Source organism: Theropithecus gelada, chromosome 1, assembly GCF_003255815.1.
Source record: "Theropithecus gelada isolate Dixy chromosome 1, Tgel_1.0, whole genome shotgun sequence".
NCBI classification, from domain to species: domain Eukaryota; kingdom Metazoa; phylum Chordata; class Mammalia; order Primates; family Cercopithecidae; genus Theropithecus; species Theropithecus gelada.
In genome coordinates, this window is record NC_037668.1 from 171,774,946 (window position 1) to 171,795,714 (window position 20,769).

The window sequence follows — 20,769 nt, forward strand, 5'->3', positions numbered from 1 at the left end:
TGAGAGAAAATGATTTCAAATCACCCATCTGATGAAAGATGTATATATAAAATATATTAAGACCTCTCAAACCTCAATAAGAAACAAAAGCATCATATAAAAAATAGACAGTGATTTGGGGATTTACTTCACTGGTGAAGATACAGAGATGGCAAATGAGCACATGGAAAGAGACTCAACATCAATATTCTTCATTACCACCGTGAAAATTAAAAGTACAATATGAGAAACCCCTAAACATCTACTTCAGTGTCTGATTTTTAAAGAACTTCCAAGTGTTGGTGAAGGCAGAGGCCCTGGAACTCTTATACATTATTAATGGGAATGTAAAACTATACAATTCCCTGGAAAAACAGTTTGGCAGTTTCCTAAAATGTTAACCATATACCTTCTATGCGATCTAGCCATTCTACTCCTAGGTATTACGCAGAAAAAAATAAAAGCACATGGCCAATCAAATTGTGTTTACAAACTTTCATAACAGCTTTATTTGTAACAGAAAAAAATCAAATGATCAAATGCCCTTTATAGGTGTCTGCATATACAAAATGTAAAATAATTATGCAATGGAAGAATACTCAGCAATAAAATTGAATGAAATGTTGACACACACAACAACATGAATGAATATAAAAATAACTATGCATGTAAGAAAATATAAAAGCATATACCATAAAATTACTTTTACATGAAATTGTAGAAAATGCAAACTATAGTAAAGAAAACATTGGTTGAGGGTCGGCAAGATGGCCGAATAGGAACAGCTCCTGTCTCCAACTCCCGGTGCGAGCACAGAAGACAGGTGATTTCTGCATTTTCAACTGAGGTACTGGGTTTATCTCACTGGGGAGTGCCAGACAATCGGTGCTGGTCAGCTGCTGCAGCCGGACCAGGGAGAGCTGAAGCAGGGCGAGGCATCCCCTCATCTGGGAAGCGCAAGGGGGAAGGGAATCCCTTTTCCTAGCCAGGGGAACTGAGACACACAACACCTGGAAAATCGCGTAACTCCCACCCCAATACTGCACTCTACCAAGGATCTTAGCAAACGGGCACACCAGGAGACTATATCCCACACCTGGCCGGGAGGGTCCCACGCCCAGGGAGCCTCCCTCATTGCTAGCACAGCAGTCTGCGGTCTGGCTGCAAGGCAGCAGCGAGGCTGGGGGAGGGGCGCCCGCCATTGCTGAGGCTTAAGTAGATAAACAAAGCGGCTGGGAAGCTCGAACTGGGTGGAGCTCACAGCAGCTCAAGGAGTCCTGCCTGTCTCTGTAGACTCCACCTCTGGGGACAGGGCACAGGTAACAACAACAACAACAGCAACAAAAAGCAGCTGAAACCTCTGCAGACGCAAATGACTCTGTCTGACAGCTTTGAAGTGAGCAGTGGATCTCCCAACACGGAGGATGAGATCTGAGAAGGGACAGACTACCTGCTCAAGTGGGTCCCTGACCCCTGTGTAGCCTAACTGGGAGACATCCCCTCCTAGGGGCAGACAGACACCTCACACCTCACACGGTGGAGTACACCCCTGAGAGGAAGCTTCCATAGGAAGAATCAGACGGGTACACTCACTGTTCAGCAATATTCTATCTTCTGCAGCCTCTGCTGCTGATACCCAGGCAAACAGGGTCTGGAGTGGACCTCAAGCAATCTCCAACAGACCTACAGCTGAGGGTCCTGACTGTTAGAAGGAAAACTCTCAAACAGGAAGGACACCTACACCAAAACCCCATCAGTACATCACCATCATCAAAGACCAGAGGCAGGTAAAACCACAAAGATGGGGAAAAAGCAGGGCAGAAAAGCTGGAAATTCAAAAAATAAGAGCGTATCTCCCCCTGCAAAGGAACGCAGCTCATCGCCAGCAACGGATCAAAGCTGGATGGAGAATGACTTTGACGAGATGAGAGAAGAAGGCTCCAGTCCATCAAACTTCTCAGAGCTAAAGGAGGAATTACGTACCCAGTGCAAAGAAATTAAAAATCTTGAAAAAGAAGTGGAAGAATTGATAACTAGAATAATTAATGCAGAGAAGGCCATAAACGAATGGACAGAGATGAAAACCATGACACGAGAAATACATGACAAATGCACAAGCTTCAGTAACTGACTCGATCAACTGGAAGAAAGAGTATCAGCGATTGAGGATCAAATGAATGAAATGAAGCGAGAAGAGAAACCTAAAGAAAAAAGAAGAAAAAGAAATGAACAAAGCCTGCAAGAAGTATGGGATTATGTAAAAAGACCAAATCTACGTCTGATTGGGATGCCTGAAAGTGAGGGGGAAAATGGAACCAAGTTGGAAAACACTCTTCAGGATATCATCCAGGAGAACTTCCCCAACCTAGTAGGGCAGGCCAACATTCAAATCCAGGAAATACAGAGAACGCCACAAAGATACTCCTCGAGAAGAGCAACTCCAAGACACATAATTGCCAGATTCACCAAAGTTGAAATGAAGGAAAAAATCTTAAGGGCAGCCAGAGAGAAAGGTCGGGTTACCCACAAAGGGAAGCCCATCAGACTAACAGCAGATCTCTTGGCAGAAACTCTACAAGCCAGAAGAGAGTGGGGGCCAATATTCAACATTCTTAAAGAAAAGAATTTTAAACCCAGAATTTCATATCCAACCAAACTAAGTTCCATAAGTGAAGGAGAAGAAAACATTGATTGCCAGGGGACAGGGAAAGGGACAGGTGTCTTGGAAAGGTGAGAAAGAGTGATTACTCAAGAGCATGGGGATAGTTTTGAGGTTGATAGATTTGCTCATTATCTTTATTCTAGTAATGGTTTTATGATGGTTTATGTGTCAAAAGTTATTATACTGCCTGTTCTAAATATGTGCAGTTTATGCTATGGCCATTAAATATCAGTAGGCATATTAAAAATAGACATACGCTAACAAGTGTCTAAATTTAATAGAATGTAGCAATGTTCACTTTCTTTTGGGACATTCTTAAGTGAAACTAGACTTTTTTTTTTTTTTCTTTTTAATCAGCCAATGTGTGGCAGTAAGAATACAATGACTCCTAATACAGGTCAATGTCACTGTCTTGTTTTGTGTAAAGGAATCAACAGTTTTAACCACTATTGCTTTGTCACCATCAGAGCAAATGTTAACAGTGTGGTCCTAGGATAAATCAAGAGATTAAAAACTACTTAACATTTGATTATGTCAGCACTCTTTTATTGTTCTTGTTGCTCAGCATCCCACGCCCCTCACACACCAATACACACATGTATCTTATTCAGTGATAATTTGGGACTGACAGTGAATGGAAAGAAGCAAGCAAAACAGCAAGTCCAGTCATATTTGTAAATCCATTCATAGATCAAATATTAACTTGTTTTTTGCAGCTAAATCTTTAAATTGACAAGCTACTGTAATACTGAAAAGTGGCAGTACTGTGATTTGCTTTACTGATTCTTTCATTCAGCAGTGTTTCAGTTGTGTCAACTAAAGAATAAATTACAGTTTCTCAACTATTTTGTTGCTTCTCTAACCAATGACAACTTAACTCTGTGAGATGCCTTTCTGGCTCCTTCATTTCTAGTTGAAAATATGTAACAAACAGTTACTGGGGTTTTAAAATTTATTTTAATTTTTTATTTCTGTAAGTTATTGGGGAGCAGGTGATGTTTAGTTAAATGAGTAAGTCCTTTAGTGGTGATTTGTGAGAGTGTGGTGCACCCATTCCCGGAGTAGTATACACTGATCCCTACTGTAGTCTTTTATGCCTCACCCCCTTCCCACCCTTTTCCCCAAAGTTCCCAAAGTCCATTGTGTCATTCTTATGCCTTCGCATCGTCATAGATTAGTTCCAACTTATGAGTGAGAATATATGATGTTTTGTTTTCCAATCCTGAGTTACTTCACTTAGAATAATATTCTCCATTCTCATCTAGGTGGCTGTGAATGCCATCAATTATTCCTTTATTATGGCTGAGTAGTATTCCATTGTGTGCATATATATATATACACACACACACAATATATATATATACACACATACTATATATATACACACTATATATATACACTATATATACACACTATGTGTGTGTGTGTGTGTGTGTATATATCATATCTCACAGTGTCTTTATCCACTCATTGATTGATGGGCATTAGGGTTGGTTCCAGATGTTTGCAATTGTGAATTGTGCTGCTATTAACATGTGTGTGCAAGTATCTTTTTTGTATAATGCCTTATTTTCCTCTGAGTAGACACCCAGAAGTGGGATTGCTGGATCAAATGGTAGTTCTACTTTTAGTTGTTTAAGAAATCTCCACACTGTTTTCCATAGTGGTTGTACTAGTTTGCATTCCCACCAGCAGTGTAAAAGTGTTCCCTGTTCCATGCCGACACCTACTATTTTTTTTTTATTATTATGGCCATTCTTGCAGGAGCAAGAGGAGCAAGGTCTTATCTCATTGTGGTTTTGATTTGCATTTCCCTGATCAATAGTGATGTTGAGCATTTTTTCATGTTTGTTGGCCATTTGTATATCTTCTTCTACTTGTTGTTGTTGTTGTTGTTGTTGTTGTTGTTTTGAGATGGAGTCTTGCTCTGTCGCCAGGCTGGAGTGCAGTGGTGCTACCTCGGTTCACTGCAACCTCCACTTCCTGGTTCAAGCGATTTTCCTGCCTCAGTCTCCTGAGTAGCTGGGACTACAGGTGTGTGTCACCACGCCTGGCTAATTTTTTTTATTTTTAGTAGAAACAGGGTTTCACCATGTTGGGCAGACTGGTCTCAATCTCTTGACCTCATGATCTGCCTGCCTTGGCCTCCCAAAGTGCTGGGATTAGAGGCATGAGCCTCTGCGCCCAGTCTGTATATCTTCTTTTGAAAATTTTCTATTCATGTCCTTAGCTCATTTTTTGATGTGATTCTTTGTTTTTTTCTTGTTGATATGTTTGAGTTCATTGTATATTCTGGATATTAGTCATTTGTCAGGTGTATAGATTGTAAGGATTTTTTTCCCACTCTTTGAGTTGTCTGTTTACTCTGCTTACTGTTCCTTTTGCTGTGTGAAAGCTCTTACATGTATTTAAGTCCCAGCAATTTATCTCTGTTTTTATTGCCTTTGCTTATGGTTTTTTCTGTCATGAAATCCTTGCGTAAGCCAACGTCAAGAAGGGTTTTTCCAATGTTACCTTCTAGAATATTTATAGCTTCAGGTCTTAGGTTTAAGTTTTTAATCCATCTTGAGTTGGCATTTTTATAAGGTGGAAGATGAGGATTGAGTTTCATTCTCCTACATGTGGGTAGCCAATTATCCCAGCACCATTTGTTGAAATGGGTGTCATTTACCCACTTTATGTTTTTGTTTGCATTGTCAAAGATCAGTTTGTTGTAAGTATTTGGGTTTATTTCTGGGTCATCTATTCTGTTCCATTGGTCTTCGTGACTATTTTTATACTACTACCATGCTGTCTGGGTTACTGTGGCCTTGTAGTATAGTTTGAAATCAGGTAATGTGATGCCTCCAGATTTGTTCTTTTGCCTTAGTCTTGCTTTGACTATGAGGGTTCTTTTTTGATTCCATATGAATTTTAGAAGTGTTTTTTTTCTAATTCTGTGAAGAATGATGGTGGTATGTTGATGGGAAAGAAAAAGCATTTGACAAAATCTAGCATCCCTTTATGATTAAAACTCTCAGCAAAATAGGCATTCAAGAGACATACCTCACTTTAATAAAAGCTATCTATGACAAACCCACAGCCAATATAATACTGAATGGGGAAAAGTTGAAGGCATTCCATCTGAGAACTGGAACAAGACAAGGATGCCCACTCTCACCACTCCTCTTCAACATAGTGCTGGAAGTCCTAGCCAGAGTAATCAGACAAGAGAAAGAGAGGGCATCCAAATAGGTAAAAGGGAAGTCAAACCGTCACTGTTTGTGATTATATGATCGTTTACCTAGAAAACCCTAATACTCCTCCAGAAAGCTGCTAGAACTGAAAAAAGAATTCAGCAAAGTTTCTGGATACAAAAATTAATGTACACCAATCAGTAGCTCTTCTATACACAAATAGTGACCAAGCTGATAATCAAGTCAAGAACTCAACCCCTTTACAATAGCTGCAAAATATATATATAACAAGAAGAAACTACTTAGGAATATACCTAACCAAGGAGGTGAAAGACCTCTACAAGGAAAACTACAAAACACTGCTGAAAGAAATCATAGATGACACAAACAAATAGATATACATTCCATGCTTATAGATGGGTAGCATCAATATTGTGAAAATGACCATATTGCCAAAAGCAATCTACAAATTCAACACACTGCTCAACAAAATTGTTGGTTATTTAAGAGCGTATCACATCTACATTTATCGTTTTTCTTTTTTTAAATTTTTAAATACTGAATGGTTGGACTTGATGTGACACTGAAACTTAACTAGCACCATATATTAGTTGATTGCGTTCTGTTGTATAAGAAACAATCATGGAAATTATTAATATTTACAATGACAAGAGAAGCTATCTTTTTTTTTTTTTTTGGAGATGGAGTCTTGTTCTGTTGCACAGTCTGGAGTGCAATGGCAAGATCTTGGCTCACTGCAAGTTCCATCTCCCGGGTTCACGCCATTCTCCTGCCTCAGCCTCCCGAGTAGCTGGGGCTACAGGTGCTCGCCACCACGTCCAGCTAATTTTTTGTATTTTTAGTAGAGATGGGTTTCACCGTGTTAGCCAGGGTGTTCTCGATTTCCTGACCTCGTGATCTGCCCGCCTCAGCCTCCCACAGTGCTGGGATTACAGGCGTGAGCCACCGTGCCCTGCTGAGAAGCTATCTTTTTAATAATTTTGTTTCTATTGGGAGTTTTTCAGCATTTTCCTTCCATACATCAGAATTCTGTGTTATATCAGTTCATCTTTTTTTCTAGCATTTTTAGATGTAAGTGGTACAGCTATATGTTGAGAAAGTATTTTTTCTAGTATTTTATTAAGCTAATAATTCATCCTTAATTATATGTATTTTATAAATGAATTTTATTTTCGAATAAATCATTACCAACGTAACAAATTTTAGACAAGATTTTTGACATTTTTAAAAAAGTATAAAAAGTGCTATGATGAAACAAGACAGTAAGATAATTTTTAGAATTACAAAATAATAACTTGTTGGATAAAAATGACTTTACAAGGATTGCAACAGGTATAATTGGATAGATAACTGATTACATAGATAGATGATAGATAGGTAGGTAGGTAGGTAGATAGATAGATAGATAGATAGATAGATAGATCATAGTTGACATACTGATGACAAACTGAGTTAATCTTTGAAAAATCACATAGTTATACTATAAATGTACTAACTTAAATGTTTCAGAAAACCCAAGTGCATACAAGCATAAATTCAGGCACCTTCTGGAAAACTCCACATGGGAGTATAAATTGGAAAGTTAAGAGTGAAAGGAGCATATAAGAGATTACTATTGCTGTGAAAATATTTTGACATTGCAAATCCTCTGAAAGGATCTTTGAGACCCCACTGGCTCCGAGGCAACATTCCCAGAATTGCCTTAGGTGAAAAAAAAAAAAAAAAAAAAAAAGAATAAGAATATCCTGTTTTTAAAGGGACTATTGCGGAGTGCTCTTGAGTGATATGTTTTCCAGGACACGAGGACTGGGCAAAGAGGGAATGAAAAGTACTAAGGATTCAAATGAAGCATATCCAAACATGGGGAACATTGAGAGTGGGCAGAATTGTCCTGAACTGAAAGAAGGAGGTTATGACTTTGTACCTCCATATCAGCTAATCATGAGCTATGTATGCACTGCCCAATCCATAGGACACAAACTTGATTGAGGCAGTTCCCTGCGTCTGAGGCTTATGAGTCATGAACAGTCAGTATTCCCATAATTGGGAATAATGGGGACGGTATGTGTTTGTGTGCGTGTGTGTGTGAGAGAGAGAGACACACACACACACACACACAAACACACACAGACACAGAGAAGAGTGATCATATGCTAAGCAGATATAGCACAGTTCCATACTAGAAAGGCAAGAAATTAAAGATATTTAGTTTAATAGGGAAAAATGTCAAAAGCATGTGAGAACTACTAAAGACAGATATTAAAGTTTAATGAGAAAAAGTATCATACTGACTTAGCTTTCCATGTACATATCTTTAGTCAACTGACCTATTTTAAGACCCACTTCCCTCTCCTGACTCTCATTTTGCCTCCAAATTTCAAAAATGAAGACTCAAGATACATTGTGTAGATTAATTTTTGTTTCTGTTTTTGTTTTTTCCCTCATTGCTGCCCCCTCATTAGCATATTGCAGGCTATGAATGGCTTTGTTTCATTCATTATCATCCTCTCAATCTTTTTTTTCTAGGAATTTATTAAAATCATTCATTTTCTGAAGAATCCTTTGTTTCTCTTCCAACTAATGGGGTCATTTCATTTTGTGGCTTTTTTGCTGTTATTACATGGGTTTTAAAAAATGAAGCAAATGTGTATACTTAAGTTATCATATTGATAAATCATCAGTTGAGTTGCATTTAAATTTCATGTTTCCCTAAATATTGTAAATTGCAAAAAGGATAATTAAGAATTTTAGATGAACTCTGTATGCACAATACTTCAATATGGTTTTTAGAAATAGTATATGTTTGTAGGTCTTAAGAGAAATTATTAACTAATTATAAGTTTCTAATATGTGTATGACACCTGCTTAGGACATGAAATCCTAATCTCTCCTCTCCCTGCAAAGAAGGCAGGACATCTTCCAAAAACAGAGAGATAGCAATGATCAGATTATATATCTCAGATTATATATATATATATATATATATAATATATGATATATAAATAGATGTTTATGTAATTTATAATTCATTAATTAGGAAGACAGAGATAATTTTGAGATATTTTAAGCAAGACAGAATCAGAATAGATGAGAGGAGCCAACCCTTGGAGGAGTAAATTATAGATTAGGAAAATGATGAGAGTTTTATAAGAGGACAAAACGAAATGGAACAATAGAAGGAAAACCATTGTTGTCGGGCAAATATACCTTTAGCAGATGGAAAGTTATTTCTCTTCAATTATTAAAATGCTTTCAGTTGAGTGGGATCAATTGAGAAAATTGAACAGTTTGAAAGGAAGGGAGAGTGGTATCTGGAAGTATGGTTCAGGGAAAAATCTTTCTTTTCATGTATTCATTTTACTATATTACAAATAAAATGATATTTCTAATTATTTCCACATGAGATTCTTATTAAATTATCTATTTCATGTCATTTTCATTTCTTAGAATGAGCTTATAAGCATTATTTCTATAAATTATCAATTAACATATCAAATAAAACCCGTCTACCCTTATAAGATGCCATATCTGAACACTTCCTAAAAGAGAATCTTGGACACCATCTACCTTGCTTCTGTTTGCCATCAACAGGTTTTGCGGAAATTTGACATGTGTTGCATCTCCTCATCCCTGAGTTTAGCGTCAGAGAAGCCATATCATACATATATCTTTCTTTTTTTTTTTTTTTTTTTTAAATTTATTTATTATTATTATACTGTAAGTTGTAGGGTACATGTGCATAACGTGCAGGTTTGTTACATATGTATACTTGTGCCTTGTTGGTGTGCTGCACCCATCAACTCGTTATTTACATCAGGTATAACTCCCAATGCAATCCCTCCCCCCGCCCCCCTCCCCATGATAGGCCCCGGTGTGTGATGTTCCCCTTCCCGAGTCCAAGTGATCTCATTGTTCAGTTCCCACCTATGAGTGAGAACATGCGGTGTTTGGTTTTCTGTTCTTGTGATAGTTTGCTAAGAATGATGGATTCCAGCTGCATCCATGTCCCTACAAAGGACACAAACTCATCCTTTTTTATGGCTGCATAGTATTCCATGGTGTATATATGCCACATTTTCTTAATCCAATCTGTCACTGATGGACATTTGGGTTGATTCCAAGTCTTTGCTATTGTGAATAGTGCTGCAATAAACATACGTGTGCATGTGTCTTTATAGCAGCATAATTTATAATCCTTTGGGTATATCCCCAGTAATGGGATGGCTGGGTCATATGGTACATCTAGTTCTAGATCCTTGAGGAATCGCCATACTGTTTTCCATAATGGTTGAACTAGTTTACAATCCCACCAACAGTGTAAAAGTGTTCCTATTTCTCCACATCCTCTCCAGCACCTGTTGTTTCCTGACTTTTGAATGATCGCCATTCTAACTGGTGTGAGATGGTATCTCATTGTGGTTTTGATTTGCATTTCTCTGATGGCCAGTGATGATGAGCATTTTTTCATGCTCATGGATAGGAAGAATCAATATCGTGAAAATGGCCATACTGCCCAAGGTAATTTATAGATTCAATGCCATCCCCATCAAGCTACCAATGAGTTTCTTCACAGAATTGGAAAAAACTGCTTTAAAGTTCATATGGAACCAAAAAAGAGCCCGCATCTCCAAGACAATCCTAAGTCAAAAGAACAAAGCTGGAGGCATCACGCTACCTGACTTCAAACTATACTACAAGGCTACAGTAACCAAAACAGCATGGTACTGGTACCAAAACAGAGATATAGACCAATGGAACAGAACAGAGTCCTCAGAAATAATACCACACATCTACAGCCATCTGATCTTTGACAAACCTGAGAGAAACAAGAAATGGGGAAAGGATTCCCTATTTAATAAATGGTGCTGGGAAAATTGGCTAGCCATAAGTAGAAAGCTGAAACTGGATCCTTTCCTTACTCCTTATACGAAAATTAATTCAAGATGGATTAGAGACTTAAATGTTAGACCTAATACCATAAAAATCCTAGAGGAAAACCTAGGTAGTACCATTCAGGACATAGGCATGGGCAAAGACTTCATGTCTAAAACACCAAAAGCAACGGCAGCAAAAGCCAAAATTGACAAATGGGATCTCATTAAACTAAAGAGCTTCTGCACAGCAAAAGAAACTACCATCAGAGTGAACAGGCAACCTACAGATTGGGAGAAAATTTTTGCAATCTACTCATCTGACAAAGGGCTAATATCCAGAACCTACAAAGAACTCCAACAAATTTACAAGAAAAAAACAAACAACCCCATCAAAAAGTGGGCAAAGGATATGAATAGACATTTCTCAAAAGAAGACATTCATACAGCCAACAAACATACATATATCTTTCTTATTTAAAATATTCAACTGTTAACTTTCAAAAATGAAATTCTGTATTTAAATGAAAATGATATTTGTAGAATGAAATAAACTAAAAAAAAAATACCTTTTAAGAGAAGTTGAGAGAACAGATATTTTCTTCAAAAGGAAATTCCACAGAAAACTTTTCTGTCTGGCAACAATTAAAAAGAAAGATAAAGAGGAAACAAAGAGAATTATATATATTTGGAAAGAAGAAAGAATAACAGTACTAAAATAATGCAATGTCGAAGTCACACAAATAATTAAGGTAGACAGCATAAAATATGAAAAGATTGTTAATTATTTTCTGGACAAAATATAAAATTCAAAAAAAATTAGTGGTTTCACAATTTTAGAAATAATCTGCTTATCAAAAGGAATAACTATCACAATTATTGAATTATAGGCAATGTTTTAATGGCTTTAACATAGTTGACATAATTAATAGCAAACAGGACTTGAGTTCTTGAAATATATTTTCAATAATTATATGCACACATATAATTTGTTCAGATATCATTATCAGTTACAGACAATTTCATTGTATTTTGAAGACATATCCACTATGGTGCTTTGGATCATCAGCTGGGATGGTTGCAGGAAGGGTACAGCAGGGACTATTGACTTGAGTGTCTGTATGTGGCCCACTAATATGGCAGTCTCAGGGCTCCAAGAGGAAGTATTCCCAGAGAAAGTATTCCAGCAAGAACTGTAGAAGCTGGATAATGAAGCTTTGTCATATATACTCTTCAGCATCCACATTATTTGCTGGAATACCCCAGTCAACACCGCCTGTCCTCAGCCATCCCAGTAGGAGCCAAACGTGTAAGTAAAACAAGCCACCTGGAATTGAATTGCCCAGCTACAAGTATTTTAACCAGCTATTACAGCTGAGGTCCCAAATATTGTGAAGGTGACAAGATCTGTCTTCACTGTCCCATTTCTGAATCTGTAACTCAGAGATACCATCAGAATAATAAAATGGTTTAGACCATTCAATTTTATACTGGCTTGTTATGCAGTGACAGGTACTGCAAACACCAGAAAATAGCAAATTGAGTGACAGTAACCAAAATTTTTTGGCTATATTATTTCAAAATAATATAATATTATCCAACATAGAAGAATATATATATACAACTTAGAATTGTAGGAAATCAATACATTTGCAGATAAATACTTGTAAAAAATTATGAAAGAGTATTCCAAAAACATTATTTGCCCTTTTAAAGTAAAATAAAAACACTATAAGCCTTCTCTTAACTCTGTAGCAGTGTTTATTTAAACATATTAAAAAAAATTTCAGTCAATCACTTGAAAAATGGTTGGTCTATAAAGTCACATGAAACTATTCTGTTTCACAATTTGCTTTTTATTCTCCCTGTTGCATTGATTTTGAAAAGCTTGCAGAGGACAGACTAGATATAAAGTAAACTGAAGTATTTACTCTTTTGAAAATCTATTTTTTCCCATATAACAATAATTTGAGAGAGGAATTCTGGTCTATTTTTATTATATTATATTACTTTGCATTCTTCTTAAGATATTTTAAGTAAATTACTTTACAAAATTCTAACAGTAATTGCATAAGCAAATCTGATTTGATAAATCAATTACTTAGTATCTGCATTTTGTGAGATCAATTAAAATGTGAGACACTTCTCAAATAAGTCAAAAATTTTCCCATTAGAAATTAAAAACAAGGAAATGGAAGCTGTATGGTGATTATTTCATAATAATTTACAAATAATATTGTTTTAATCAAATTTATTTTATCTTAAAGTATATAGAAAAGGAAATATTGAAAGCATCAGTTCTTTGGGGACAAGTTTCAACTTCAGGATAATTTCTTATAAAGAAGAAAAGCATCTTTCAAGATCTATTCTTACACACCTAAATCTATAAAATGTTTCCAAAAGCAGTTGCTGTCTAGGGTGAACTGAAAATCCAGATTCATTTGCCTTGTCATTGTTCTAATTTTGACAGCCTTAGACATTTGGTTGCTTAAAGCAAAGACTGGCATTGGCAAATGAGAACAGGAAAGTCTGGGTTTGCCAATTCAATGCAGCCATTTAAAAAAATATATATTTCCACATATATAATATTTTTAAAGTTGCAACATGACCTGCATATGGCTTTTATGAAGTAATAATAATATGTAAATAAATATAAGTTCAAAAACCATGCTAGAGAAATATTATAATAAAATATAAGTTACTTTTAAAAAATAATGTTGCAGATGTCAACAATACTTTAACAACTAAAATTAAAATCTAAGTTCTGGCACTTAAAAGAAATCTTGCTACAAATTGGAAAGTTGAAATCTGCATCGAAAAATTATTTGGAAAATAAATATGTAAGTATTGTACACTTATTTTATTGAAATTCTTATTAAAGAAACATGCACAGTGAATTAATAAACGAAGATGGTTCCCTAGAGATGTGTGCATATCATTTTTCTGCATATAAATCACTTCCCGTTGTGAGGTTCTATCTCCACATCAAAGAGCATGGAGGATAGTAAAGTGTAACTGTGGAGGTCACACACAGGGTCACTTTTCCAGATGGTGGTTAAATCACTCTAGTTGTAACTTGCAGTTACTTTATTTTATTCTGAGTTCTACTTATTTTATTAAAGGAAAGATCATGATAAATTTTTAAAGGATTATCTATAAAATAGATCAAAAACAAAACTGCAGACTGCCTTAGCTAAAGTTTGAGAACTTATAGAATGAAGTTTAACCTGTATAGTTTTTCTGACTCTTATTTCCTCAGTCTCAATTTACTATTTATCAATTATTTCCTGTATTATCTCCCAAAATTACTCACTGATTTTACATCTTTTCCTAGTTTTCATTTTTAGTATATTTTTCCAGATTATCAGGCATATTATGAAATTAGCTGAGAACATCTTTTGTTGTGACACTAAACAGCCTCATGACCCACTAGAAGAATATTTGATCAAATTTAAGCCTGGAGTTAGGATTTATCGAAGTTCATAGTAAGAAACCTAAAGGGAAGAAAAGTAAAATTAAAAAGGAATTGGTGCAAAACTGTCATCAGCAAGCACATGCTTCTTAATCATTTATTCTTATTATTGCAGCACATTACAATGAACTTTTATTGAGGCATAATTTATACACAATAAAAAACTACAAATTCATTTGTCATTTTATGAGTTTTGATAAATGTATATATCTGTATTTCTCAATAAAGATATTGAAGATTCCCATCATCCCAAGAATTTCCCTTGTCAACTTTCACAATATTGCATTCTAATGACTGTATATCTCTTTTGCAAAAGTAGACCAGTAAAACCTCTTTGAGTAAAGGAAACACATCTTGCCAATGATTGTTCCCTAGCATTGAGTATAGAACCTATATCAAAGTAAGACACAAATCCTTCTAAGCAGACTTCGTGACTAACATGAGAGAGACCAAACAAAAGACAGACGGCGTGGAGGAGTACAGAGGTGAATTCTGCAAAAAGGGTATGAGTTGAGAAGGAACATACCATATACCATAAAAATGTCATTAGCTTTAGGTAATATATAATTATAATTAAGCTTTTCTTGCTATAGTCTCTCTAGTAGAATTCTTTATCCCTGGAATAAATGATTTTATTGGGCTTTTATATTAACCAATAACAATGTTCATTGCAATTAGCAGAGAAAAATACATTTCCAAATATATAAAAATGTAATTATTAGTACATGTATTTAGAAAAAAAAAATAGTATCCCATGGAATTGAACAGAACAAATAACTCTAAAGTCATTAGAATTTTCTTTTCTCTATATTATCTTCATTCTTTATCTATGTGCTCAAACTCTCATCATAACTCAGTGTGGAGAAGATATGACTAATGGAATTTCAAGGATTATTTTCTGATATCTAGATTACTAAAGACAAAAGTGGCTCCTTTATTCTGACTTAGTTTGAGATACACTGAGGACGTGAATTGATTGGACTGATTTATGTTACAAGTTAATTCTTGTAAATAGGTCAGTAGCTCAGAATTTTTATTAGGAAATCATGGCAGAAATAGGAAAGGATACTTTCAAGCCTACTTATTCAAAAATATGGTTCTTAAAGTTAAATTAGGTTTATTATCATATGAAGTCCCTCAGAAATCTTTCTTTATAAAAGAGAATATAAATTATTTGGAGGAAGATATCACAGTCATTATTAATAACACCAAAGAGTACAATGTCTTTTCTTCGGTGGAAAAAGCACTCTGCACCTGAGGGAACAGAAGAAAGTTACATCAGGACATCCTTGGAATAAAGTGCTCTACAAAAGAATGAGAGTACCTCTAGCAATTCACATGGAATCAAATGATGTAATTGCTGGACCTCAATAATGCAGCTAATAGGAAATCAGGATAAAACTTTGATCAGACTTGGTGGTCGTCTAGAAAAAAATATTTTGTAACAAAGATGACCTCCATGAGGATAACCAGATGGTCCAAATTGCATTGAAAGGCACACATAACAAATCCAAGCATGGTACCAGAAATTTTATATAGTGTGGCTTGGAGTCATAGCATTTTAAACTCATCATCTTAGCATTAAAGTGTATTCCTGTTTATTCCCAAAGTCTGAAAGCTGTCAGAGTAATGACTCCGATGATCCTTCCTTTATCTATTGATGTATATCCTGTGTAGTCACCTCCCCATTGAACCTGAGTTTCACCATGTGACTTGCTTTGTCCAATAGAACAAAATCAAATGTAATACAAAAATGGATATTAAAAAACTCTTTTTGCATTGAGACTTATTCCCTAAAAACATTTCCAACAGGTGAAGAAGTCCAGGCTAATAAACTGTAGACATTTTGCTTGGATAACATCTAACATTAATCACCTACTATGCAGGTGTAGCCACCTCAGGCCATCGAGCCTCAAATGAGCCACCACATGACTGCAGCCATGTGAGAGCCTCTTGCAGAGAGCAACAGTAGAAACATCCAGTTGAGTCCAGCTCAAATTGCTGATTCATAGAATCACGAGACAATAATGTTGTCCGTGTTTTCTGCCACTAAATTTTGGCTTGTGTATCTTATATGTACATGTGTAATAACAAATGCACATCTGAGATAGAAATAGTACCTTGGTGTGCTGTCATAACAAAAAGTTAGAATGTGTGACTTTGCTTTGAGGTCAGCTGGCAGATGGAGGCTGGAAGAAAAGCGAGGAGACTGATATTAGAGAAGAAAAGCAGGGAGGAGACCCAAAGTCTGAGGCTGTGGAATTGCAACAAACTGTTACTGTCTCTGTCAGAGCTGTGGGGAAACCACTGTTGGAGGCTGGGATGGTGAGAACCCGTGTGTGTAAAGGCAGAACAATTGGCCAACACAGTTCCTGCAGTAGGACCTTGGATGACAGTAACTGCACCTAATGACTGGTGTCCCTGATGAAAGACATGTTCTGGCAGAAATGCAAAGTCACATGTGGCTTCTTTAAGCTACACAATGACTTATTGGTTTGGAAAATAAAGCTCTTCATCTTCAGTCTCTCAACCTGGCAATGATTTTCAAAACATCTTTATTTGAATATGACTGATATACAAATACCTGCATATATTTAATGTATATAAATTGATGAGTTTGGACATATGCATAAACTCACGCCGTCACCATAACCAAGGTAAAAAAAAAAAATACCACTATCACCCCGAAATGTTCCTTGTGTATGTTTATGGTCAGAACACTCAGCATGAGATACATATACCCTCTTAACAAATTAAGTGCACAATATCATGTGTTAACTATAGGCACTATGTTTTACAGCATATCTCTAGAACTTACAAGTGGTCTCAAGCTAAAGGTCAAAGCAAGGATGTCAGAATAAGGTCTTCTCTTCAAAGCTCAAAAACATTTAAGCATTTAAGGCTATGCCTGATAGATCTTCCCAGCTTAACAAAATGGTTCCTAAAAAATCACGTGATCTTTTCACACGTTAAGATGACACTCTTAAAGGACAGAAGTTTGTCATAAACTGAATTACGGATGTGACTTTTGGGGCATAGAATGAATCCCCCCAAATCATTAAAAAACAAAGTTATTTAAATAAACGTATTAAAACTCCTTCCAGCTTGGATTCTAAGGGACTGAGGAAATTCAAATTAAATGAGGCCTCTTGGCCCCACTTTTGAAATGTGTACTGTAGACTGAGAGGGCTGCTTTCCTGAAAATATGAACCACGTCATTAAAAGTGAAGGAAGGCCCAAAGGAAGGCCCATAAAAAATGACAGAGAAAGCTGGGCTAAGCAACTATTCCTAGGGATCAAAACTGGGGCCTAATCAGAGACCATTTGCTACCCCTATAACAGAGAGACCGGCCACATGTCCCTAAATTTCAGAATGTCTCTGGACCAGCTACTACTCTGTCACTCCTGTTTTGAATGGGAGAGTGCATTAATGTTCTGTTGCTGCACTACACATTCCCACAGACCCATTGTCCTAACACAAAACAATTTATTATCTCACGCTCTCTGTGGGTTAGCAGTGTGGGTGCCCACCTCGCTGAGGCCTCTACTCGGAGTCTCACCAGGCTAAATCCAAGTGTTGGCTGGGGCTGGGGTTTCTTCTGAGACTCAGCTATCTCTTCCACGATCGCTGTTTATTGGCACAATTCAGATTCTCATGGTCATAAATGAAAGGCCTCACTCTGAGAGGCAAATTATAATTTCCTGCCACATGGTCTTCTTTACAAATGTAGTTTGCTTCCTTCCAGGCCAGCAGGAGTGCGTCTCTTCAATGCATCACTGTCATTTAAAAGCCTCACCTGTTTAGGCCAGATCCACTCAGGGCAACATTCCTTTCGGTTAACTAAAAGTTAATTGATGAATAACTTATTCATAAGAGGCATAGCTCATCATAGTCATAGATCCCATTTACAAGAAATGAGAGGGGATTATTTAGGACATGTATGTCAGGAGGTGGGAATCTTAGGGGCCATCTTAAAATCCTTCTTACCACAGAGTAAGACCATTGTTTGGGCATATGTGCGCTGGATAACTTGACTTTTTACTTCATGGGTCATTGAATAAAGAGTAGTGTATTATTCATTTTCACACTGCTATAAAGAAACACTTGAGACTGGATAATTTATAAAGAAAAGAGGTTTCATTGACTCACAGTTCCACGTGGCTGGGGAGGCCTCAGGAAACTTACAGTCATGGCAGAAGGCAAAAGGGAAGCAAGGCATGTCTTACTGAGGTGGAACAGGAGGGAGAGAGAGTGAGGGAGAAAAACTGCCACACACTTTTAAATCATCAGGTCTCATGAGAATGCACTTACTATCATGAGAACAGCATAGGGGAAACCACCCCCATGATCCTGTCACCTCCTACAGGTCCCTCCCTTGACAGGTGGGGATTACAATTCAATGTGAGATGTGGGCAGGGACAGAGTCAAACCATATCAAGTAGCTACCTCAGAAGTGCCTCACTTACATCCAGACTTGATGTACTCACAAAATCATGTATGGTGAGACTGATGCCATGATTAAGTAAAACTTTAGGTATCTTAGGAGGGGTGACTATTTATTCCCCATAAGGAGTTGTTAATTACTGGGTACAGGGGCACACTGTGCTAGATTGTTGCAGTAATACCTCCACTCAATGCATCCCACTTCTCTGTATCCATGCAATTGTGAAATTTCCTTCCTGTATACACTGGATTTGCCTTGCCTTGACCGATAGAAATCAACAAATGCAATACAGTAAAAAATTGCTTGTGCTTTAGGTTAACGATCAAAGAACTGTAAACTTATGTTTAAGTCTAGATAGCAGATTCATTTCTCTTTTTTTTTTTTTTTTTTTTTTTGAGACAGAGTCTCGCGCTGTGTCACCCAGGCTGGAGTGCAGTGGCGCGATCTCGGCTCACTGCAAGCTCCGCCTCTCAGGTTCACACCATTCTCCTGCCTCAGCCTCCGAGTAGCTGGGACTACAGGTGCCCGCCACCACGCCCGGCTAGTTTTTTGTATTTTTAGTAGAGACGGGGTTTCACCATGTTAGCCAGGATGGTCTCGATCTCCTGACCTCGTGATCCACCCGCCTCGGCCTCCCAAAGTGCTGGGATTACAGGCTTGAGCCACCGCGCCCGGCCAGCAGATTCATTTCTCATAGTAGTATGGGTTAGAGAATCTGAATCATGTACTTCAATTGCATTATAATATGAAATAAAAATATTATAGCTAATGGGGGATATGTTTCTCATTGTTGGACAAAGATATTAAAAATATGGAAAAAGGAAACTTCTGCGATTAATCTTCATACTATTGGATTGAAAATCAATAATTTGAATATGTAATCTATGGTGCTTAATACATATATTTAAATAGTGTTAAGTGTAATAAACAGGGCACAGAAAGACAAATATCACATGTTCTCACTCACATGTGGGAGCTAAACAATTTGATCTCATGGAAGTAGATAGTAGTACTATAGATACCAGAGTCTGGGAAAGTTGTATTGGGGGGAAGTTTACGGGATGAAATGAGGTAGGCTAATGAGCACAAATGTATAATTAGATGGGAGGAATAAATTCTGATGTTCAATAGCACAGTAGGGTGACTGAAGTTAACAACAATACATTGTACATTTCAAAATAGCTAGAAGAGAGGATTTGAAATGTTCACAACACAAAACAATGATAAATGCTGGAAGTGATTAATAGCTTAAATATGCTGACTTGATCATTACACAGTCTCTGCATGTATCAAAATATTACCTATACCCCATAAATATGAACAAACAGTATGTGTCAATAAAACATTTAAAAATATGTAATTACATGTCTGCTGAGATGGTCTAGAGGAATTGGCATTCCAGTAGTAAAGAAAATATGAATACCAGATCTGGGTTTCTAAATATTATTCTCTTCTTATAGGAAACAAAGCCTCTTGGAGAAATTGCTGTTCCAAGGGTGTAGAGCATGGATGGTAAAAGATTAGCATGAAATACCTTGCTATGGCAAAAAACAAGAAAGTACTCAAAAATCGATTGGGACAGGACAAAAATGTATAGGACTCTGCTTGAGTTGTCATTAATAGTTACAAAAATATAGTTAGATACAATGAATAAGATCTAGTATTTGATAGGACAACAGCGTGACTACACTGAACAGTAATTTGTAGTGCACTTTAAAATAACTGAGAGGGAATGTTTGTAACACTAAGAAATTATGAACGCTTGAGTTGATGAATATCCCATTTATCATGATGTGATTATTACACAGTGTATGGCTATCAAAATATCTCATGTTTCCCATAAATATATATACCTACTGTGTACCCATAAACATTAAAAACTAAAAGAAAGGAATGAAAAAAAGAACTGACAAGATAGCTATTCTATTCATATTTTATGGTGAAGACATCAACCCATTTAATAGAACACTTCATATAAAATATTAACTAAAAAAAAATAAAGTATCAACAATATGATTTAATCTTAACATTTTAAAAAGCAAACACTGGGACACTGTAGACTCTAACAAATATTTGTTTTCAGCAGGTTTGTGAAATAAATTTTAGTCATACTAACAATCAATTAAAGGAAGTTCGCTATTTC